The sequence below is a fragment of the Phyllostomus discolor genome, chromosome 11 (assembly GCF_004126475.2).
Source record: "Phyllostomus discolor isolate MPI-MPIP mPhyDis1 chromosome 11, mPhyDis1.pri.v3, whole genome shotgun sequence".
NCBI lineage: Eukaryota > Metazoa > Chordata > Mammalia > Chiroptera > Phyllostomidae > Phyllostomus > Phyllostomus discolor.
This window is the reverse complement of record NC_040913.2, coordinates 79,422,808-79,447,158: the sequence shown is the minus strand read 5'-3', so window position 1 is coordinate 79,447,158 and position 24,351 is coordinate 79,422,808. Positions and strand designations below refer to the sequence as shown.

The window sequence follows — 24,351 nt, the reverse complement described above, 5'->3', positions numbered from 1 at the left end:
CAATCTCTGTCTCCAGCTGCAGCCCGATGATATTGGAGACATCAGTGACCTTTCAGAGCTCACTGATGTCACTCTCCACAGACTAGCACACAGCCATACTTGACCTGAAGTCATCAGCAGCAAGATGGACATTGTCAATCTGCAGAATGATGTAGGCACTGTCCACAGAATTTGCGAAGGTGTGAGCCCTCAGATCCTCCATGGTCTTGAAATAATGCCCCCAGTCTCTGACCAGGGTCCCTTCTTCTCCAGGTGTTCTTGGACTTTGCACTCCAGGCCCTGATCATCAGCCTCGAGGCTCTTCATCCTCTCCAGGTAGGAGGCCATTCGGTCACTCAGGCATTGCCTAATCTCCTTCTCACTTTGAGTGCCCCCTACGCCTGGCACACTCCCGGCCATCCCTGCAGCCAGGCCCCCTGATCCCCAGCTGCCCCGTACGCTGGTGGAAAGGGACACGGGAGCCCGAGCCACTGGCACCTGCATGGATGCTGGCCGCACTGCTGGCCGCCAGACCCCATGGCTGGGTGATGGCTTGGAGCCCACCGTCTAGTAGTTTGTAGAGAAGCTGGAGCAGGCGCTGAAGCTTGTGTTGTTCAGGGAGAAAGGTGAGAAGCTGAGACTCAGGTTCAAGCTGCAGTCAGTTTCATTTCATTAAATCTGTTGGTCTAAGAATCTAAGCAAAATATAATGTGCCAATACATTTAGAAATCAATTTATAGATTTCTCTAGAACTCTATAGAAATTACTTAAGTTGTCTCATCCAAATAGATGACTATGTTTAAAATATATTTCTTTTCTTGCTGGGTTTAGATCATAGCTCTTGAGAGAGCCTCTCCATGAAAACACAGTAAATAGGAATTGACTGTGCGAGGAATACTGAGAATCTGTGATACCCAGAGGCAGAATGACAGAGCAGAAAGAACACGAGTTTGGGAGTAAAACAGATTTGGATTGAACGCTTGGTCTGGTATTTTGCAGTTGAAAAGCTATTTAAATTTTATGTTTCTCACCTGTGGAATGGAGACAGTAACGTCTATTTTAAATGGTTGTCTTGAGGATTAAGGAAGATTACAAGTCAAAGCCTTAGGTTCTTGGTACATGTCAGTTCCTAGTTCCTTTTCCCACTTTACCTGTTTTGTTTTTTTAAAGGACTCACGCTTTTTCATCCTGGCTTATAATCTAAAGCCCTTCCCACTGGAGGTTAGTGATCCTTCCCAGACCGTATGCACAATTTTGTATGTTTGTACATGAGCATTTTGGTAGGAAAATGTCCCTGGCTTCCATCAGGCTTCAAAGAGATCCGTGATTCAAAACCAGCTCAGAAGCGCTGTGAGGCTGTTTTTCCTTCATTCATTCAGCAAAACTTAGTGAATACCCACTATGGGTCACGCATGTTGCAGATAAACTCCACCCCTCGCTGCCTGTAAGGCGGTCACAGCTTGGAGGAGTGAATGAAAAACTGCAGTGTTTTGTGAATTTGTGTGTTACCGCACTCATTACGTACATTAGAGAGAAAGCTTGGTGCATGAAGAAGAAAACCAGACGAGCTCTAGGGTGGAGAATGACAGCGCAGCCGCAGGTTGAAAAGGCTCAGGAATCAAGAACATAAACCTTCCTGACGGCGCAGCTGCTCCATTGCTGGGGGGGTGGGGGAGGCGTGCAGGCTCTGCCCTGGACAGAAGGGGCAGCTGGCGATTCAGAGGTGCGATGCAGGGTGAGCAAGTGCAGCTGACCCTCCCACTCCCCTCCCGGCTGAGGGCCCTCAGAGCTCTGCCTTCCCACAGGGGGCCCTTTTTTCTAATCAGCTTGTAGGTGCTCAGTGTTTTAGGAGATTGTAGCTGTTAAACTTTAAAGTGGATCAACTCTAGTTCTGTAGAAAAAAAAGTGTGGTCTTTGCTCAACTGATCTCTTAGAAGACATGACAAACAGTTGGGTCACTGTGTCAACAGCGTTTGGGGAATAAAGGAGGTGTCTTTCAGCCTCAGATCTCCCCAGGAAGTGAGCAAGGTGAGTCGGAAAAATTTTAAACCTGAGGGATATTTGGGTGTCGTGTGGAATGCAGCTGGAGAGCAGGTGGTTAATGAAGGCTTTTTTTTTTTTTTTGAGGATTCATTTTCCTTGCTTTGAGCCATGGGAACGATGGGAAAAGCCCCTCGGCCATTGACCCATTTCTGCTGACCTTGACCTCACCCTGGCGACCAGCTCCACCTAACCCATCCTATCTCTGGTCAGGGCTTGTGCATATTTATTCTTTGGAGTCTGCACTTTGCTCTTTTATTTTGACTGGCCCCATGCCCCTGTTTGTTCTCGGTGCTCGCTTCATGCGTATTGCAAGCGGCCCCGTGTTTAACTTGACCCGGGACTAAATATAGCCACTGCTATCACCAGAGGCGTCCATCCATGTCAGCCCCTTTTCAGTGTGTTTGTAAACTCCACCCCGGGCTGCAGGCACCACGTCTGCTTTCACGAGAGGTCACTTCTAAATGGAAACTCGCGCTGACACAGGGATGGCCAAGTACAGGACGGAATCAGTTCTTATCACAGGCTGCACTCCCGCTTTATCTCTGCGCGCAGAAAGCCTTGATCTCCAAACCGTAGGTGGGAGAGCCAGGGGGGAGCACACTTGGGGCCCCTCTGGTCCATTTAACAGCACGGCAGGTGCCCCCCCCCCGACCTCGTCTTCATCCTGGGCCCTTTGAGGGGAAATGAAAAGTGTCTGCGGCATTGCTCCAACCTTCCCTCCTTAGGGGCCTTCGGGACCCTGGGAGGGTCCTGCTAGTGGCTTACGTGGTGCCACAGGCCTGGGACCCGAGGTCTTCCTGAACTTGCTGTCACCATCCACACTCACAAGGATAAGCTCCCAGCCCCACCCGCTCCACGCACCTCTCCCTAACAATCCTTCAGCCATGCCATTGCCTTCTGTAGTAGTTATTGTGCTGATTAAAATTGTCTGGAGGGTTCATCAATTATTTTGTGGTTTAATGCTGTCAAAACAAGGGGGAAAGTTCACCAGAATCTGAGTCTCTCTTCTATTTACTTTTCCCATCCACTCTCCTCCAGGCTGAGAAAACATTGGCTGTTTTCCTGCCAATGGCTCACCCTTCTGAGGACATGGAATTACATTCAAGTTAACATTCCCCTTCTTCTCGGAATACGGTAGAGTCTGCTGACCTGCATCACAGGGCTGGGGAATTGCAGAAAGGAAGAGGTGACCTCGAGTGACAGCAGGACCTCTTACACAAACATACTGAGTGAGAGGCAAGCGGGCACTGACTCAGCCAGCTGAATCAGCCTAGGAACAACGAGATCACGGAACCTGATTTCACATCCTCCAAGTGCGTCTGTAGTCAGGTCCTTGAAAATTTCTCCAAGGTCCACGAAGTCAGAGATGCACTCCTTTGGAAGAATACTGTGTGCACGGACGCCATTTCCCAAAGCACTTTCTCCTCCTCCCTTCTTTCTTGCGATTATTGAGCACCTACTATGCACCAAGCTCTGGGTTAACAAGGAAGACCACAGCTCTGTGAACATAGCCAGGGCTCTGTTAAAAGGACTATGGAGAGACCAGTAGATAAGATGTTTATTATCTAAAGACCGTTAGATAGGTGTTTATTAACTAATGGGCTGCAATTGGGGGCTACCAGGAAAATAATCCAGATGTTTAGAAGCGGAGGTCATTTTCGCAGGGGTTAAGGGAGGGTAGGAATGCAGCGAAAGATGGTAAAGAGAAGATGAAAGGAAGGGTTTGTATTGTTTTGAGCTTGTGTGAACCCCAGGAAGGAGCAAGCAGAGAAGGCACTGGAGAAGGCACGCAGGGGACAGCAAACGTGACCCATCAGAAAAGGAGAAGGGGTGTGTGTGTGTGTGTGTGTGCACATGCGTGTGCACCAGGGTGTGGGCAGGGGCAGGAGGCCACGCTTTGTGTTCTTCTCACTCGGGATATTTCTCTGTCTTATCGCCCTTCAGATGTACAACCAGAGGATTTTCTGTGTGGCTGGACAACTACTCAGCCCGTCCTCCCGAAGGTCTTCTCCACTTTCGCGTTGGCTGGAAGTGGGGGAGGGAAGTCATTCTTGCTCTTTGCCCCGGGATCTGTGTTTACAAGTTTACCCTCATGCTATTAGGACTTTGAATGAGGACACAGTGTCCGACACTGTTCATTAGGAAAACTATTCTGGTCATCGTGCATCTATAAACACAGGCTTGCTGTTGGCGGCAGGGCGAGTGCTGCTCACCAGGACTGGGGAGTCTGTCTGGCTGGGACAGTGGGGCCTAGGGCCTCGGGCGGGTGCAGCTGAGAACACAGAGGAGGGGGAAGCCTTTTGACAGGGAGGTGGGACTGGCCTCGGGTCAAGTTGGGCCCTTCTCATTTCTAGTGACTCACCGTTAGGACCAGAATTTCAGGGTTCCTATGGTGGGGGGGGGGGGTCTGTGTGGACAGGTGTTAGAAAACCGGAATTGCTAGATCATTCATTGGTATTGAGCGTGGACCTGTCCAGAGTGGGAAAGCCTGACCCAAGGGCACAGAGCCCGATTTGATTTCCACTGACCAGTTAGGATATTGCACTGGACGTAGGATCACAGCCTGCATCTCCCTGAGAAACAGGCCGTAACGTGTGTAAACAATAAATCGAGATGAGAATGCCCCACTGGCACTTTATGTCAGATCGAAAGGCCAGTGCATTCTCCTCACTAGCTTATGGTTTTTGTTGTCCACAGCTCCGCTAAAATAACGTGGGTCGTGGTAGCCCAGGACCTGGGAGATGGTCAAAGACGCTGGGTACGCCCCCACCACATCCCGCCGGTTCCCCGGAGAAGAAAGTCTAAACCCCACACACTGGAAGTCCTCCTCCTTGACCCGGCTCCCTTTTCTGTGTTCCGTAATACAAGAGCGCCAAGTATGTGCCAGGCCGGGCAACACGGCAAAGTCCCTGCCCTCGTGGAACTTAGGTTCTAAGGAAAGAGTCAAGAAACAAATAAAACAAAGTGTGTAATGTCAGGTAGTAAAATGCATGACAAAAAATACCGCACGGAGTGAGGGGAGAGAACACCTACCTGTGTATCTTTATTTCGCATTTAGCCTTCAAAACCAGTGGCGATAGCCAGGTGCAGCGCTCCTGGAAGGAGAGTGTGGGGCGTTTCCACCATCTCTTTCGCCGGAAACGCCCTCAGCTCCCCTCACCCTGCTCCTGCCCACCCCGTGTTCTGTTCTTGCTGGTTCGGCTCTCGGTGCTTCTCCCATTCGGGTCCAGTTTCCTTCTTCAGGCACACCCTTCTCGGGAGTGTGTCTGAGCAGTGCATCCGCTCAGCCTTTGATGAAACACATGTCTTTATTCTTAAAGATTTATTTATTTGTTTTTAGAGAGGGAAGGGAGGGAGAAAGAGAGAGAGAGAGAAACATCAATGTGCAGTTGCTGGGGGCCGTGGCCTGCAACCCAGGCATGTGACCTGACTGGGAATTGAACCTGCGATACTTTGGTTCGAAGCCCGCGCTCAATCCACTGAGCTACGCCAGCCAAGGCTGAAATACATATCTTTATTTCATCTCAACTTTTGTTTGACAGTTTGGCCCTGCACAGACTCTGTGATGCAGGTCAGCAGACTCTGCGGGTTTTCCTGCAACACTTGGAAACATCATTCCAGTGCCTCCCAGTGTCTGTCACGGCTGCGGAGAAGCCTTTTGTCAGGCTGTGTTCCTGCCCGTGATTTGTCTTTTTCTCCCTCCCCTCCCTTCCCTGGCTCTCCCCTCCCCTCCTTCCCCTTCTCTTTACTTTCTCTCCTCCCTTCTCTGTTTTTTCTTTTTGTTACTTTTTCCTTTGGCTGCTTTTAAGGGGTGTGTGTGTGTGGGGGGGGGTGTTTTGCAGCTTCCACACGGGTATGTCAGTATAGATTTATTTTTCTCTGTTCTGTCTGGGTTATGCCTCCATATCTTCAAATGTAAATTCTCACTCACTCTCCCCAAACTTAAACTCAGTTAAATGTTGGTCCTTCTTTTCTATTTTCTATTTTTCTTAACATCCTTTAATATTTTCTATCTCTTTATCTGTCTGGCTTCATAATGGGCAAACTGGGCATTCCTAGTTCACCATGATAAATCACAGTGACCTATTTTACAATCCACACATTCTCCCTTCGATTTTGCTAATCTGCAGTTAAACTGTACATTGCACTTTAAACTTAATGTTATTTATTTGTCCCAGAAAGTTTTTTTTCAAATATACGTATTTTTCACAATGCCTTGTCTTTTGTTGGAAGTTGCGCTTTTTCTGAGTATCTATTTAATCATTTCAAATATTTCTTTTGTATTTTCTTTCAGATTGCCTATTCTGTCAAGCCTAGCCCTCCATTTTATTTTGTCTGCTTATTCTAGCAAACGGTGGGTTGTTTCCTTGTGTATTTTGTAATTTTTGATTCGTACTGTAGTGGAGACTGTGTGTGTATGAAAGTCTCACGTGGCGTGGATTTTGAGAGCATCCTTCAAATGTGGGCTGCTTCTATTTTCGCCAAGGGATTCATGGGTACTACTGAGCTAGTGCCAGGTTTTTATGTTATTCTTGAACATAGAGCTTTCTAGACCACACAGGTAAATTTGTATCCCTCATTTATGCAAGGTGGAGGCCCGAGTTCCTGTTTTTCAGGGGAGACTTTATTTCCTCACCCAGGGTTCACCCCAAAACTGAACACCTTTCTTGTAATATCTCGGTCCTAACTGGTAGATATTTTTCTAGTTGTCTTTTCACAGAGGAGTCAGCCACACGAGGGGCCCAGCTGAATGGAGGAATTTCAGTGTCCAGCTCCCTGTCTCCATTAGGTGCAAAGCCTTTGTGAGGCCCAACACGCAGGCTAAATGCTGCCGAGATCCCAGGTGTGGTCCCTGGCCAGCAGCATCAACAGCATTTTGGAGGCTCTTAGACATGCAGAAGTTCAGGCCCACTCAGACCTACAGAATTCAAGCCTTCCTCTTAACAAGAACCCAGGCGATTCACGTGCACAGGAGAATTGGTGCGACTCCGCTCTAAATGGCCATGTTACAGAACTCTCATTCTTCCACCCTCTCCCTCACAGCAAGTGCAAGGTCAGCACCTGGGTTGTTGGGCGACCGTGTCGGGGTGGGGGTTGTGTTGTTTTGAACTTTTCGTTTTTGGGACATGAGAATTTCATTCTCTTTCTTGGGAGCTCATCGATGCATTTAAAAACATTTTTGTTAAGACCTCAGAGTACATACGAAAAGAGCTGTTGCATCTTTGTTCACCTCAGCAATCGCTTTGTTTCTTTATCTTAGGGAACTGGTCATAATCTGGTCATAATTTTTGCCCAAATTCTTTACTCTCTCTTGAGCTAAAGCGAATAATGGAAGATAATTCTCACAGCACATAATAACACTAATATACTGACCACAGTGAGACTAAGTCAGGCAGTCTTTAATTCTGCCAGAGGCGTCATGAAGACTGTCTCAGAACTGTGTGCACTCACCATCAGTGCTGGCCTTGCAAAGCGCTGTCTCCAGCATGGGGCTGGAGTGTGGGAAGCAGCTCCCCGCCCCAGTGGTGAGCGCTCCACTTGCTAGTCTCCTAGTCGGGAGACTGTTCTGAGAGCGACCTTGCATCATGAGAATCACACGTGTCCTCAGGCGAATGTGCAGTATCTTGTAATGATCAGTTGTAATGCAAATTAGGGCTCCATTGTAATATATCTTGTTAGTGAACATGATAAAACTATAAGCGGGGCCACTGATGATAGCTTTCAGTGCGTCCCCTTCAGAACTTCGTTGTTTCTGGCACGATAAGGTGTGGAAGAGCATTAGGTATAGGTTTACTCTGGGGCCTGGGGGAACTTCTTAATGTCCTAGAGCAGTTTGTCAACTGTTTATGAAATGGGAAGTAGGTGTGACACAAATGACGACACCCACAGAAAGCCGCAATCTGGTGATACTTGGAAGTGATTGTCTTGAACATCACAGGCATGACACCTTGACCAATATGGAGACACACAAACAGTTGCACTTAAAAGTAGCTGTATTGCTCTTAAGTAATAAAGGTAGCATTTTTAACTAAAAAAAAAAAGCCTTCATAGTATCCTGCTTCACCAGGCCAGGAAGGCCAATCCTACTTATTCCTCCAAGCCCAGCTTTAAGAGTTTAGCAGCTTCCTAGGCCAGCTCCTAGCTTAGTGTTTTGTGTCTGCAGACACACTATTTGTAGCTTCTGTGTTCCAGTGACGGATTAGAGATGTTCTTTTGAAAGTTGCACAGTTAAATGAATATTTTTTGCTTAGTTCTTTCTTAGCATGGTGGTTTCTCCCTTCCTTCCTTCCTTCCTTCCTTCCTTCCTTCCTTCCTTCCTTCCTTTCTTTCTTTCTTTCTTTCTTTCCTTCTGTCTCTTTCTTCCTTTCCCTTCCTTCCTTCCTCCCTCCCTTCCTTCCTTCCTTCCTTCCTTCCTTCCTTCCTTCCTTCCTCTTCTTTCCTTCCTTCCTTCCTTCTTTCCTTTCTTCTTTTCTTCCTCTCTCTCTCTCCCTCTTTCTTTTTTACATACCAATGCTTTGGCCCATAACGTGCTCTGGACCTGCTGTGTACTTTTCTCACAAAGCTGAGCCTGGCTCAAAGTGAGGCCTCCTCCCTTGCACCGTGGAATTTCTGTAGTGAGATAGGAGAAATCAGTTGTACCCTCCAAGTTAGACAGCAAACAGCACAGCAGGGGCCAGTTTATCAGGACACCCCTTTCAGAGCCCTTGTTGAACAGCTGGGGATCGAAGCTGGCGCCCAGGGGGCTGACACCTGGAGGCCTGGGCAGTAAAAGCTGCAGGGGACACAGCTCTCTCCAGATGCACTCATAGGCATTAACCGTGCACCTATTCACGGTTCTACCAATCCTGCCCTGCAGGGGAACCCAAAAGGGGAGAGGAAGCAGCCCCTGACTTGGGGAGCTTCTAATCAAGTGGTAACCAGGCACCCTTTCCAAAAGTATGAGAACAAAAACCCCAAGCGGTTAGATAAGCAAGTGCCTTGTAGAGGGGCGGAGACTGTACAAAAATGCTGAGGGGCCATAAAGAGAAGGCTCCCCCCTAGGGTGGGCAGGGTCACATCATTCTTTCATTTCCTTAAATTGGCACTAAATCCTTGCCCATTCTCCTGTTTCCTACAGAAGGAAGAAGCTCCTCTGCCCTCCCCTGCCTGGGAAATCAGTCACACCAAGCACAGAAACCTTGCCTTTTTACTCACTTGGGGGGCTTTGCTTGGCATTAAAAAAACCCCCCGTAACTTCCCTGAATGAGGTGAGGGGGGATTTCTGCTTCCTTCCTCCCGCCTCCTGGAGGACACACGTGGCCCGCAGTCTCTGATCACCGTTTGCACGGCTTTGATCCGAACGTGTGTGTTGTGGTCTGAATGGCGAGAGAGGAGCCAACAGTAACCCTAGGTCACGTCTGCCCGGCTCCTCTGGGGGCCAGGATTGTTATGTGCAGCCCCCCTTCAGCCAGTCCGCTTGCTACCCTCCCTGTTTCCTGGGGAGCCAAGACCATTATCTTTGAACTTGTCTCACAGCACACACGTCCCTGGAATCCCTTAGCCCATTCTGCTCTGAAGGGCTACCCATTCTTAAATGCCCTCTTACCCAGCGGCTTTGTATCTGCGCTGGTTATTTGAAACTTCAGTTGCGCCTTATATTGTTAGAAGGGTTTTTTTTTTAATCTTTCTGACTTATTTTTCCAACTGTATTTTCAGCTTTTTGAAGGCAGACAGGGGTACTTATGCTTGTGTTAAATGAGAGAGATAGACCCAGGCTAAGGTTTATTCTGCTAAATGTTTATAAGGCCCATGGAAACCACGTCTCAGGACACTGGCCCCTGGTGCACAGACAAGGGTGCTCCTGGGTATGGGGCAGCCTTCAAGGTGACTTTGAAGGGAGCTGACTGGCCACGGCCAACTCACATATAACAGAAGCCAAAGTAATAATGACAGCTCATATATTCTTTACAAGGCACAGTGCTAAATGTTCCCTACACATGATCTCGTTTAGCCCTTCCCCAAACCTTTAAATTAGGTATAGTCATTATCCTCACCACGCTACCGAATTAGTGAGACCCAGGGATTCGTCCCTCAGTCGCACAGCTGAGTATGTGTGCAAGAAGGACTGAAATCTGAGTCTGTCTGACTGTAAGGCCTCTTGTCATATAAGCATAGGGTCGATCAGGTTTAACCTCTCCTTCTCGGTCAACAAAACATGGCAGCAAAGTTCATGGTCACGTAAACACATGCCGAGAATATCTACCTTTCTGATTCCCTTGTCTGCTTCCTAGATCGGGAGAGTATCTATCCAGGCCCTGCAAGTGCCTGGGGCGGGAATCCCCGCAGCTGGAGGAAGCTGGCTTTCATCTAAGGATCCAGGGATCTGATTGCAGCCCTCGCTGTGGCCAGCTCCCGGCGCGGTGCTGGGCACGCCGCTGTGCCTTTCTTTACCCCTCCGTGCTCATCAGTAAGCCTGGATGGACACAGATCTTTTCCAACACTACTTAACAGCCTACTTCCTAAGGCTTATCTTCAGGGCCCAGAAACTAAAAAGAAGTCTCCTGGCCCAGTTTTGGTTGCATACCGTGAATTTAACAGCACCGGCATTGATGTCTTTAATCCCCAGACAGCTTCCTCTAAGCTAATTCAAGTGATAAAACCAGGATCTTTCCTCCTTAACTCGGTGTTCTTCAATCTTGGACACCATCTAAGGACTGTCCTCCCTGGGCCCGGCCAGTTCCGGTCAGCGCCGTTGACTATTCATTCCTCAGGAGTGCCTTAATCCTGGGTGGGTCCGTTTTTGCCTCTAGGACTCTAATTCCTACAAAGGGAGCAGACTTCAGGATGCCACGGTCATCTGTCTTGTGCCAGCCGATGAGCCCTCTTCACCTACAGGAAGAACTTCCCTGCTTCCCCAGTGCGGGGTCGAGGGATTCCCCAGTGCAGGGTTGGAGGGAGGCGTGTTTACGGCTCTCACTTCTCTGTGGAGCTCAGACTCCGCAGCTGCACTTTCATCACCACGCGCAGCCCCAGGCTCGCGGCACGGCAGGCTGGGCGAGGGACCTGTTCCCTGAGGAATTCATCAATCTACAAGTTTTCATTAAGTAAATGAAGGCATTAAAGTCCTGATTAAAATGCCTTCCTGGCACCAGAGTCTTGTTAGTTCTTGGAGCCTCTAAGGTCCACCTCTCCCCTCCCTTACATAATCTTCCTTTAAAAAATAATCATCATCATCATGCCAGAAAAACCATGCTGTTTGCAAAAGAAAAGAGAGGAGTAGAAGGAGGTAAGGTGCAAGCTCAGTGTGCTAGAACATTCTTTTTGAGAACAGCAACTTGGGCTGCCGCCGGCGGAGGCCTGGGGCTCTGACCGTGCCAGAAGTGGCTTGGGTGGGCAGTCAGCATGCACTGTCCTGTACTCCGGATACACTGTGGAACTGCGGGAAGTGGGTGATGCAGGTGTGATGATAGATGCCAGGGTGTTGACTCTCGCAATGTTGTGACTCTGACGACCCTTGAAATACTAGGAGAGTCTTGGTATAACATAAAGTGACCTTACAAGGGTGACATTTCTGTCACTGCTAAAACTGTAACAGGATTGAAACCGAGCTTTCTGCTCTGTCATCAGTTTGTGTCCTCAGTGTACTCTGAGACTAGACTTTCCAGTTTTGTGGGGAGTACCTGCATCAGATGCTGACACTTCACAGTCCGAGGGCCGAAGGGAGCGAGGGCCAGGATTGCCCTCGCGGGGGCCAGATGCAGCGCTGCTACGCCGGACTTCCGGGTGCCCCCTCCCTCTTCATGCTTCTGCTGCCTCCAGGGACAGATGCACATTTGCTACCCTAGACCTGGCGGGGGTTAGAGTCACCAAACCTGAAGGGAAGTCCCTTATCTTGGCAAAACTTTTGAAAAGTTTTCACTTGCTTGTCTCACATGGCGAATATTCATGCTTTATGAACGAAGATTTAAGTTTCCCCAGGACTGTTGAAGTAACGGCCGATGGGCAGTTCAATGCCGTCAAACTCCCCCTGCAAGAATTTCCCAGGAGGGCAGCGGGGCACTGATGCCATCTAGCTTCTCCGTGCCTTCGTCTCCTCTCTGTAAAAGGAAGCCACAGGAGTCGTAGGCGGTCCAAGGCTTTTTCTTGTGTCGACAGAGTGAGTCTCTTTTTACTATTTTCGTGTTCAATCATCATTATCAAAGTTGGCATTGCCTAAAGTTATTCATTTTCTCACTTTTTTCCTTAAATAAAATAACCTCCAAGTTCCTCCCCTTCTCCCTCTCACACTTTATTAAGTGCCGTTCTAGGATTAGTAAACGCCCATGACCTCTATCATGTAGACAGGAGGATTTTACCCCCCTATAGAAGCATTTGATGTCTCCTCACTGAGTCGAGTTTTCTTTGGTATCTATACTATTTTGGGAGAGCTTTTACTCCTAGCTAACACTATCTCCTCTATGCTGGTGACCCACCCAAATGTTCTAGCCTTAACTTCCCCACAAAGTTCTATTCTTATGTCCCTAGCTACCCATAGGGAATTTTCACTGGGGAAGAACCTCTTACCATGAGTCAATTAACAGGTCATTGTGAGTAGCTATTATATATCCAATGTTATGAATAACCTAGATGAAGCATTAAACATCATCTTTGCTTTTAAGGATATTACACTGAAACTGGGGAGAAGAAAACTGAGGTACACTCAGTCAGGAAACGGTTGTTGAGGGCCTGTTGATGTGGGAAGCCCCATATGGAACAATATGTTCTAATTCCCCAAGAATTGTCTTATTTATACATGACGCATTGGAGTCATTATTCGTATTAATCCTTCTGACCTTCAGAAGTATTCTCATCTGGATGGAGAATTATAGGGGTGTCTTAATGATGGGGAATGACAGGGCCTTAGAATCCTCACTCATGGTGAAGTCAACAGAGAAAATTACCATAGCAACAAAGAGCCTTGAGAATGAGTGCTTTGTTAACACAGGGACAGACAGAGTCACACCTCGGGTATGTTTCAGTCTGGATGAGGCAATTCCCCTTATGACCCAAGGTATCTGTAGAGGTTATATTGTGTGGGCTGTTGGTTAAGCTAATGCAGAAGTTGTCTTCTTCAGGTTAAAATTCTGATCAGCATCTGTATCTCTGAGATGGGCATAACATGTTTCTGAGATATGCCAGATCTGACATTTATGGGAAATGAACCGAGAGCAAGCCTTCAAGAACAGCCAACCAGTCAACACCAGCCGCTGGTCTGGTCCACATAAAGAAAAGGGGCCTGAGGTCTCAGTGGCTCAGTTCAACAACCATGCCCGAGTGCCTCTTCCAAGACAAGTACTGGGCCTTTAGTCAAAAGGGCAGGAGGAACTGCAGAGCTGAGCCCAGAGGTGGGAAATGGTGTGGGCTACGTGGGGACCACCACGCGACGTGGCGTTGGTGGAAGGAAGGAGAGTCAGTGGGCGGCGGGCAATGTGGCTGTGGGGGAAGGCAGGGGACTGCCTTCCCATCGAACATCATACTGATGAACACCATACTGATGTTCAAGTTTGGAAGTGAAATGGTACCTCAGTAGAGCTCCATCCCCAGGGCTCTGACTGGCCTGGCAGCCACCATGTTTGTGGCAACATGATCTGTTTTTCAGGGTTCCTGCTGACCTCTGAAAACTGTCCCTGCCCCCTCCAGGGCTCTGTTCCCGTGCGTGCTGCTCACATTTTCAAGCACAGCAGTGTTGATGAGATGGTTTCTGGAGACCTGGGACAAACACCGCTAGCTAGAAGGAAACAGCCAGACCTGGGCAGATAGCCCCATTTTGTGTCGCCCACAGGTGCTACAGAAGGGTTGGTGTAGCAAGGACAATCGATTCCCTGGGTCAAGGTGGTGGTGTTTATGTTCTTCCTGGATATGCGGCAATTGCTGACAATGCTGGGCTGGCACCAAGGATCCTGCTGATTCTTTGACTGTTCCTCCCACTGGCTGTACTTGAATGGCCCAAAAGGCCGTGTGACCCAGTTTGTTGCACAACCGCCAAGCTCCTGGATCCTGAAGTCCCTGCCACTCTGAACCACGATGTTCCAATCAAGTGATCTTGTTTACCTTGGCAACACATGTTCTTGGCCACAGAAGCAGAGCAGTATGGGTTGATGCATAAACACAAGAAGTTTAAAAAGGAAAAAAAAAAGGTTTATACCAGGTCAGAATTAGCAAGAAGAATTAACCAAAAGGGGAAAATGTAAAACCAGCAGGAAGAATGTCTGCAATCACATGAGAGGAACATGCCAACAAAGATTTCTGTTTATACGAGAGAATTATTAATAGATGACCAAAGACTTTTAAAATCCAGTGCAACCTTGGCTAGGGCTGTGGCTCAGTTGGTTGGAGTGCTGTCCCATGCACCAGAAGGTTGCGAGTTCGATCCCCGGTCAGGGCACATACCTAGGCTGCGGGTTTCATCCCTAGTCTGGGTGTGTATGATCAATGTCTCCCTTCCTGTCTCTCTAAAATCAATAAACATATCCTTAGCTGAGGATTTAAAAAGAAATCAAGTACAGATGTTTATTTTCCAGTTTTCTAGACATAAATACTAAGTGTAGCATCTGTCAGGAACAGCTTTTTTAGGTACGGGGGAGGTCTTAAAGTTGCATGAAACTTTTCGCCTTCACTAATTTGCTTAAACATGTTTCTTTACTTAGTATTTTTTCCTCTCCACTGCAAGAGTTTGACCATTGTTCATTCGGTGGCGAGTCAATGATGGACTAAAGGAGTGTGAAGGGATGTTCCCTCCTTCGAGGACTTAGAGATGCTAAGAGATGGAAAACATCCTGGTTGGAAAAAGTCCATGAGATTCCTGGGCCTGCACCTGTGTGAGGTCCAACTGGTGCTGATTGCTTCCACCCAAAATGCATCGAGGAGTATGTTCTGAACTAGACATCTGACACCATAGGACGGTGACTATTTTTAACTGCGATGCTCCCAGGAGAGAGCTCCAGTTTAATAGTCTCCTTTATGAAGTTTCAATCCAGGTTTCATTGTGATTTACACCAGTGCCACTCCTAAGAGTCACTCTCTGAGGACATGAGAGGCTTGGTCCAGAAAGTAATCAATATACTACTTCCTTCATGAAGAAAGTTGGGCTTTAAAAAAAACCAGTCAGCGGAAGCACAGTGTACTTAGGGAGGTGGTGGACAGAGAGTATGGCACAAGCTCCTTCTCCTGGTGCAGAATGTTAGGTATGCAGCCCGACGTCTGTCCGCAGACTGACGTCTGTCCCCAGGAGGCACTTGGAGAAGCATCAACATGCACATGACTGTCACCCATGCCACCCTTCCGATCTCCAATTATTAATCTATCTTAATTTTGAACCAAATACATGCTGAAGCAAGTACAGACTTACAGAAAAGTTGCAAGAATAGAACCAAGTATATAGAACTGTACAGTTTTCGGCCATACCCTTTTTAAGTGTCAGCTCGGATGGGCTTGCTAGCAAAGACTTCAGTTCTGTCCCATGTTCCAGTCTCTCTAGAATGAGTTTTGTGCCCTTGACTTTATAAAGACTACGTTTTGTAGAATGACCCTCAACTTGAGTTTGTCCTGTGCCTCCTCGTGGCGAGCCCCAGGCTACAGCACGTTCCGCACTTCGAGCGGAACGCCACCAAAGTGATTTTGTGTTCTCACTGCAACATATTGGGTGGCCCCTGATGTCCCTTTGTCCCAATAGCAACTTCGATCACTTGATTAGGATAGTGTCTGGCCCATTTCTCTACTATAAAGTTACTTTTTTCTTTTGTAATTAATATGTATCACGGATTTCCCATTACTCATTCCACTTTCACCAGCTGGTTTTAGCGCCCATTGATGTTCTTGCCTGAATTTATTACGATGATGTATGTTTGCCTGAAGGTAATTTTCTTTTCTTTTTATTTTTTAAAAATGTTTCATTAGCAAGTTTTTTAAAAGATTTTATTTATTTATTTTTAGAGAGGGAAGGGAGGGAGAAAGAGAGAGAGAAAGAGGGAAACATCAATGTGCAGTTGCTGGGGGCTGTGGCCTGCGGCCTGCAACCCAGGCATGTGCCCTGACTGCAAATCGAACCTGCGATGCTTTGGTTCGCAGCCTGAACTCAATCCACTGAGCTACGCCAGCCAGGGCTGAAGGTAATTTTCTAATCGGCTCATTCCTTACACATTTAGTAGTTGGCATTCTATAGCAAAGAGAAAATGTCTCATTTCCCATTTTTAAATTCATTTGTTCGTAAACAAATGAGTTATTACTCATTGTAATCTAGTACTCAGTGGGTTACAATCCATCGTTGTCATTAATTATTTTGATGCTCAATTTGACCCAGATTTTGACAGTAGGATCCCTGTGAAAGTGGCTTCTGCGAACTTCTGATGCGTGCCCGCCGTTCTAGGGGCATTTCCTCCGCAATGAGCTGTTCCCACGGCTCATCGTGTGCGTCCCCTGCCCAGCCCTGAGCCGGCCGGCTCCCTAGGAAGCCTTGTCTCCTTTTCATGGAAAGTGAAAGTTCAAAGCCCAGATCTGCATGTTCAGTGTGTGTGCCCTTTGCTCCTGGGATGTTACCTCCCCCGGGGCTTCTCAGAGCTAGGAAGTGTGTTTGTTTTCACCCCTGCATATTCACATACATACACATATGTATGGGTGCATGGATACTTTTATATCTATCTCCTGTCTCGATTTCTCTGGGTCCCCTTATCCTTGGGATGCCTATTTGCTCAGCGCCCTGTAGGCAGCCATCCTCCCAACTGCATGAGGCTGCCTCTTTGCTCTGCCCTGACCTTATCCTTGCACAGGCCGTCACTGCTAGCTGTCACCAGCTGCCCCTGCCACCTTGCTCCAGAGTCACCCTTGCTCCGGCCCTCTCACCCCCTCTTGTGCCTTCCCGATGACTGTCAGCCCGAACCAGGAAGTTGCGAGAGGATGCCAAACTTTTGTTTCTTAATTAGAAGAAACAGTAAGCAAAGGCTAAATCAGGATTATCGGCAATGGTTGCTCCTTTGCTCGCTGATACACCTTTGGGATTTAACCAATAAGACAGCCCACCCACCAGTGTGGTTTGGATATTGACACTAAAGGGTCTTCTGTGTCCCCGAGTCTCCCCCAGGACCGTAATTATGGCCAGGAGGGTGGGAGGAGGGAGGCACTTGTGCGTCCTGCAGCGCACCTGGGCCAGGCTACACGAGCAGGGACACGGCTGTCAGCGCCGCTTGCACCATTGTGGACTCAGCAGAATGCTCTTCAGCTGGTCTAGACATGCAGCACGCCTAATGAAAGACGGAGCAAAAACAAACGATTTTTCATTGGTTCTCACCAGAAGGCTATACTCTTCGCTCTCTGTTGAAATGAGCATCAGAAAAAGTACAGCGTTTCCACAGTCAGAGATGACTGTTACCGAATTATGAGCTCATATTTCCTGTCACTTGGGCAACAAGCATTTGCCAGCTCTGCCAGGTTGATGGTAAACTCCTTGAGGGCAAGGGGCAGGGTAGGGGCCTTAGGTAATCACCCACGGTGACTTGCAATTAGTGGCTGATTAGTAGTTGATTCCCCTGTCCTGCTAGACCATTAACCCTAACACCCGGTGAGGACTCGTGTCTCTTTCCCCACTGTGTTCTAGTCACCTCCTTTGTTCACGCTTTTGACAGGACTGAAAGCTATAACCTTCTGAAGTGGTTAAAGGGGCAGCAGCAGAAGTAAAGTCCTTTTCTATTTTACCTCCTCTCCCTCCATTCCTCCTGGCCTCTCCCCTTGCCTCTGATTTAAAACCTGGCAGAAGCTGATGCAAGAATGACCTTGATCTAGGTGGGCAAATGACCCTACTGCTGAGCTGTGCTACTTCAAGTTCAAGGCTGAGTGGCAAGACCCCCAGCACCAGACCGTAGTCAGGGCCCTCATTATGGGCCAGCTACTGGCACAAACTCTCTGTTCAACTTTCAGCAAGTCTCGTAACCTCTCTGGGCCTGGTTGTCCGCATCTGTGAAGTTGGAGTGTGGACTTCCTGGTCTCTTCATGGTCTGTGGCTCTACAGTTGTTTCACCTGGGTCTAATGAAATGCAGAGCTTCGTGGCCACGTGGCACAAGGAAGGTAGAGTGACAAGGAAAATTGAGAGTGAAAGTGTAGCCAATGACAACCCTAGAAAGACCATGCTCTGGACACTAACATCCAAAACGCCCTTTCTGTGTGTGTGGATGTGTGTGTTTGCAATTACAGGAAGGAAGCACAGCAGAACGCCACTTACAGTCAGTGCTGAAGGTTCCTCTAAGAGTTAGAGGAAAAGACCATCCCTAGAATAGCTACAGCAATTGTGAAAAAGAAGAATGAAGTAGGAAGTAACACTCTATCTGCCAAGGTCTGACTGTGTGGCCACTGCAACCCAGACTGCGTGGTATCGGCAGAGGGAGAGATGCACACATCAATGGGGCAGAATAGGGAACCCAAAATCAAACCACGCAAACATGCCGGCTGCACTTTGCCAAAGATGTGAAAGCAATTCGATGGAGGGAGGTCAGACTCCGCAGCAAATGGCGCTGCAACAGTGGGTACCCACAAGGGAAGAGGAAGGAAACTTGACCTAAACCTCTTACTTTCTATAAAAAATTAATTCAAAATGAATCATATATTCAAATTTAAAATATGAAAGTATATAAAACTTTTAGAGGACAACGTAGGGCCAAGTCTTTGAGATCTAGGGCTAGGCAAAGAATTCGTGGACTTGACCCCACAAACACCATCCCATAAAAAGAAAAACTAATAAAAAGTTAAAACTTTTGCTCTGAGAAAGTCCATGTGACAAAAACAAAAAAAGCAAAGCTATAGATTAAAAGAAACTTATTTTCAAACTACGCCTCTGACAAACGACTTGCATCTAGAATACACAGGGTCTGGCGGAAGTAAGGCCTGTGTGAGTGTGGTTGGTGGGGTAGTAATACGGGTGTCATAATTTATACTTTTAATTCGAACATTTCACCTAAAATGTCATATGGTGTCTTGAGTGTGGTGTTGTTATGTTACAGTATTACATACCTATGATTTTGTAATAAAAGATTTGGTAATACAAAAGGGGCATTATTTGTACCTGACCCTGTATAAAGAACTTATAAAAATCAACAGGAAAAAAAAAACTTCCCAGACAATTCAATTAGAAAATGGCAAAAGACATAAAGATGCTTCCCCATAGAATATACAGAGAGGGCAAAAAGCATGAGAAAAGGTACTCAACCTAATCAGCTGTAGGGCCATGCACATTAAAACCACGGTGAGATACCACTGCACACCTACCAGCATTGCTACAATAAACAGTAGCGACACCACCCAAGCCTGACAAGGCCGTGGAGAAATCGGGTTCCTCACCGGAGGTGTAAGTGGGGCAGCCACCCCGGAAAACAGCGTGGCAGTTTCTTACAAAACTGCACGTGGATGGGAGTGCCATGTGACCACAGTCACGCTCATGGGCACTTGCTCCAGAAAATGAAAAAGTATTTTCACATGAACACTGATCCGTGAATGTTTATGACAGCTTTATCTGCAGTAACCCCGAACTAGAAACAACTCAAGTCCTCTTCAGTATAGGTACTGTTGAAGAAACTGCAGAACATCTACTCACTGGAATGACCTCAGCAATAAAAAGTACGCATCCGATACACAGAACAGTTTGGATGAATCTCCAGGAAATTATGCTGAGTGGAAAGAGCCACCCCCCAAAGATTACATACCTTATGATTCCGTTTATATAACATACTCCAAGTGACAAAATCATAGAGATGGAGAACAGATTAGTCATGGCCAGAGGCCAGGGACTGGGGCTGGGGGGGCAATGTGGTGGGGGGAGGGGGAGGGGGAGGGGTGGGGAGTCAGAGTGTCTGTAGAAGGACTATACGAGGGACCTCTGTGGTGGTAGAAATGACCTGTGTCTTGCCTGCATCAGTGTTGGTGACCCAAGTGTGACACTGTAGGACAGTTTTGCCAGATGTTACCATTGGAGAATCTTGGTAAACAGTTCACGGACTCTCTCTATTTCTTAAAATTGCATGTGAATCTACATTTGTCTCAAAATAAGTTTAATTTTAAAAAAATTAGGGCTCTCTGGGCTTAGTTTGATGCAAGTAAACGGAGTAAAAAATGCACAGTTTGGGAGAAGAAAGACTAAAATAACCACTGGAGAAAGTATAAATATCTTGGTCACAATGGCATGTCTTTTTCTTTCTCTGCTCCCCAGAGTACTTGGCCCCAATTATAACCTTGCCCTGAAAAGTTCTCAGCAATTTTACTTAATATATTGTTAGTACGGAATAGAAGTTGCCTTGTCCAGGAGTTTAATTTTTGCATGAAAATGTAAGATACATATGTACAGTAACAAGCAATTCAAATGTAGCTCTGTGTGAATGAGCTGATGATTTGTTTGTGAGAGGAGATGAAAATTATTCTTGATAGCATAGCCCAAACATAACCGAAGTCCTTTGGCATAATATGCGGTTCAGTGGTTGTGTTTTGCTCTCGGAGAGGTTTTGATTGTTAGCTGGCTTTTGTTTTATTTACAGGATTTCCTTGAACTACATTCACTAGTATGGGAAGCAGGAGCCGTGGGCTTCTGAGCTGTAAGGAAAAGGTTCTCGCCCAGATGTGTGGAGCCCAGGGTTCTCAGGAAGTGCCCCAGGCGTCTGCGGAGGGAGGAGGGGTGTGCTTCCCTACCGCTCGAAGTGTCCACCTTGGGCAGCTCCTGTTCTGTTAATTATGAAAATTGACTTTATGTCAGATTTGGTTTAAAAACAGATTCCAATGCTTCATGTACCATTTGAAAGCCACCAGCTGCTCCTGCCTGTGTTTGCTGGCGCAAGAAGCTGAGGTTGCAGTTGGAGACACGGTAGCCCTGGGTCCCCATCTGGGGAAGACAGTGGAGAGGCTGAGCACACAAGGAGTGCGCCTTGCTATGCAGGGTAGAAGAACCAGCGCCTTGTGTCTCTGGGCTGCTCCAGCCATGGCTGCAGACTGTTGGAGTCTGTAGCCTTTCAACACTGCCCTTTGCCCCAGGAAGACAGAGAGGGCCTCACCTGCAGGAACCCTGGGCCTGGAACGTCCCATCTCAAAGCAGAGAAAGGAACCAGCATGAGAGGGATTTTTGCAGAGGAAATAATTTTTCTTTGCAAAGTCTCTGTGTGTGTGTGCAATAATAACACACGAATAATATAAGGCATGGGGATCCAAGGTGGAAGGTGATTGACCAGTGGATGAGGAGAGCAACTGGAGACTGGAGAATCCAAATTAGCAAATGCTTGGTTGCCTGGACAGATGTGCAAAGCAGTGTGCGAGAAGAACTTATGAAAATATGTGGGGGCTATTTCAGTGTTGTTTCAGTAGATAATTGATCGATGGTGAATACTTAATAATGAAACAATTTTTAATAAAATGATATGGTAATAAGGGAAGTGGAATGTCACCTGGCTAGTCCACCTTCAGATGGGTCCCAGATGTCCGCCAAGGGGGAGTTAACCGGGCGGTCCCGGGAGTGAGCCCAGGAGAACGGTGACTAGTGTCTCTTTCTCCCCAGCTGCAGCAGTGCGGGTAGTGATGTGTGCTGTTCCCCTCTCTCTAAAAGAGGGGTGCACCCTGGAAAGCTTAACCACCCTCTGGAGTCTGAGAGTTCCCCTTGGATATATGGGGGTGTCATCAAACCCTTTCCGAGTGCCCGCAGCACTCACACGACAGGCCCTGCTCCAGCGCTGGGCAAGGGCGGATGCCAGCAGGAGGGGGTGACAAACTGAAAAGGAAGAACACGTGGGCCCACATCACAGGGACAGCCCTCAGGAAGCGTCAGGCGTCTTGAACTGGCTGGGCCAGGGAAGGATGGGCTGAGACCCTGCACTTGGCAAAATTCCTGGGCGCACTTCAGTGCTCTTTCTGGGGGCTGGGGTTTGGACTCGTGCTCAAGTCAGCCTGTGCCTGTGCCTACAGTGACCAGCTCCTCGGGGCACCTTGCCATGCCCTCGTTGTTGGGGACAGGGGTGGCGGAGTAGGGGAAGGGGCAGAGGTAGTAGGACATAAGCCCAGACCAGTAATAACCCCTTTCCTTCTAAACTTTCTACCCTTAAGAGTGAATTGACTGGAGTCCCCAGAGGGCTTTTGGCCATCAGCACTACAATTAGGAACCAGAAAAGCTAACCAACAAAAACATCCAAACCTCAGACAAAATTACCACTCCGTTCTAACCCATCCAAAAAAAGGCGCCATCCAAGCCAGAACTGATCCCGGCCCATGACTGCTCTGGCTCTCTGAGCTCCCCAGAGAAAGATCCCCAGGCCCGGAGGAGGTGAGCGCAGCTGGGGCTCCCACAGTTTCGTCTGCCCAGGAGGCTCCCCGTTTACGCGGAGCACTCCAGAGCACTTCACAGCGCCCCATTGATTCTCAGAGCGTCCCAGTTAGGACCATCAATTATACGGTCTTTGAACAAACAAACAAACAAACTGCAGAGTTGACTCCAGGCCTCTGCTGAGGGCCTGCAAGTTGGCCCTGAAGTCTGACTCTTCCCATGAGACTTTTCAGCCAGAGTCAGCAAACTCCAGGCGGCAGATCCAGTCTAGCCCTTGGCCTGCTTTGTGTGGCCCACAGCTAAGAATGGCCTTTGCGTTTCTAAAGAAGAATCTGTGAAGGGGACCCTATGCGGGCCTGAAAAGCCTGGAATAGTTACCGTCTGGCCCTTTACAGATGAAGGTTGCTGACTCTTGACCTAGCCACCTGGTGCTGCATTTTTGGGTAGAAGGTCCAGATGCTGGGTCACTACGAACGTCTTTGGCTCGGAAAGTGTGTTGTGTACCTTCACCCTACCTTTGGCAGTTCAAGCCCCGCGGAGGACCTGTTGCTGGCAGGCACGTCAGTGTTTGCAGAGACACGTCACCTACCAGAGACTCCCGTGTGGCCACAAAAGGCATCAGTGGAGCCGCCCTGTTTCCTCACCAAGGGTCAGCGAGGGGTAAAGGCCAGAGTCCCCTGCGCTCCAGCGGGGCTTCTGTCCCCGTGCCAGGCAACCCTGAGGCCTCGCCCCTGCCCGTCTCCCAGGCGGTCCCTGCAGCCACAGGCCCCTTCGGTGGCTTCCTGCCATCAACGACAGCCTGCTGCCCCTCAGGCCCTCAGATACCCCAATTACTTAATGTCCACTTTTACGCCAGTGTGCAGGTGTGTGTGTGTGTGTGTGTGTGTGTATCCAATGCTATGTTTTTAAAATATTTGTTTGAATCAGCGGTCAGCTGTTTCAGAGATTTACGTGTTTAAACCTCTGGGTGTCCGGCCCCCCGCTTCCTTGGGTGGGTGGTCCGTGTCTGTGCTGAGGAAGCCTTTGGGAGGGGCATGCCTGCCGTTTATAAGGATATGTTCACCCACCCCTGGGGTTGCTTCTCCATCACGAGGGTCTTCTTTCCAGAATCAACCCTCAAGTCTCCGTTCTCTGAGATGCATGCCAGTTTGGGGGTGCAGTTGTTGGAAGAAGCAGGAAAGACCCTCATGGTCCTCTCCAGCTTTGTCACTGCCTGTGTGACTTTAGGAGACACACTCAGGCCCTACACATCTTCGCCCACCGAACGGGCCCTGACATGCCTTCCAGCCCGACCCCTGACGGTTTCAGCGTGTCCACACCGTTGTCTGGAATGCTCTTCATTCCTGTGAGTTTATGAAGAATGCAAATAGTGTACGTGGTGCTTTCTCCAAGTTTATATTTAGAAACCTTTTAAAGATGAATATGCTGGCCAACTCTCCCAAGTGCTCAGGGCCCAGCTAGAGACCCTGGTTTCTCATTCCCGCTGGAAACACTATGAGCCCCTTCAGTACAGCCGTTGACGGGGGACGGCAGGGTCGAGGCTAGAACCCCAGCTTTCGGACTCGAGATGCCACTGGGCAGCAGAACGCACTGCTTTCATGGCCACCAGAGGGATCACCTAAAACACGAGTGTCTGGTACAGGTCGGGGTAGGAAAGGACCTAGCACTGCCTAGCACACGGCAGATCTCCAGTAAACGCTCAGCTGGATTGCTCAGAGAGCTGGATGTTTGTGATTCTGGGCACATGGCTCTGGAAAGTGTTCTTTTTCTTTCTTTCTTTTTTTTTTTTTCACTCTAGACATCTCTGAGGTGTCTGTCTCACAAGTCAGAATTACAGGAGTATAAAAACCATTCCGAATCTCAGCACAGACATTCATTTTTAAAAAGTGTAATCTTTCCCCCTTCCCATTTCTACGAAGTTTGATATTCTCGGGAAAGGCAGTTATGTATGTAGCTCGCTTTTTGCCTCTGCTTGCTGGGGACGCAACTTTCACGCACTCCCCTCCCCGGGGCAGAGCCACTGCCACCTTTCTCG

At 48.2% G+C, this 24,351-nt stretch overlaps 1 long non-coding RNA gene across 1 annotated transcript; it reads left to right on the top strand.

Annotated features, from left to right (window-relative positions):
- Positions 1-55: 55 nt before the first annotated feature.
- On the top strand, positions 56-18,587 carry LOC118497440. Its single transcript, XR_004899969.1, has 3 exons — positions 56-315; positions 13,823-15,894; positions 16,149-18,587. It is a non-coding gene; the product is annotated as an uncharacterized LOC118497440 (long non-coding RNA).
- Positions 18,588-24,351: the final 5,764 nt, after the last annotated feature.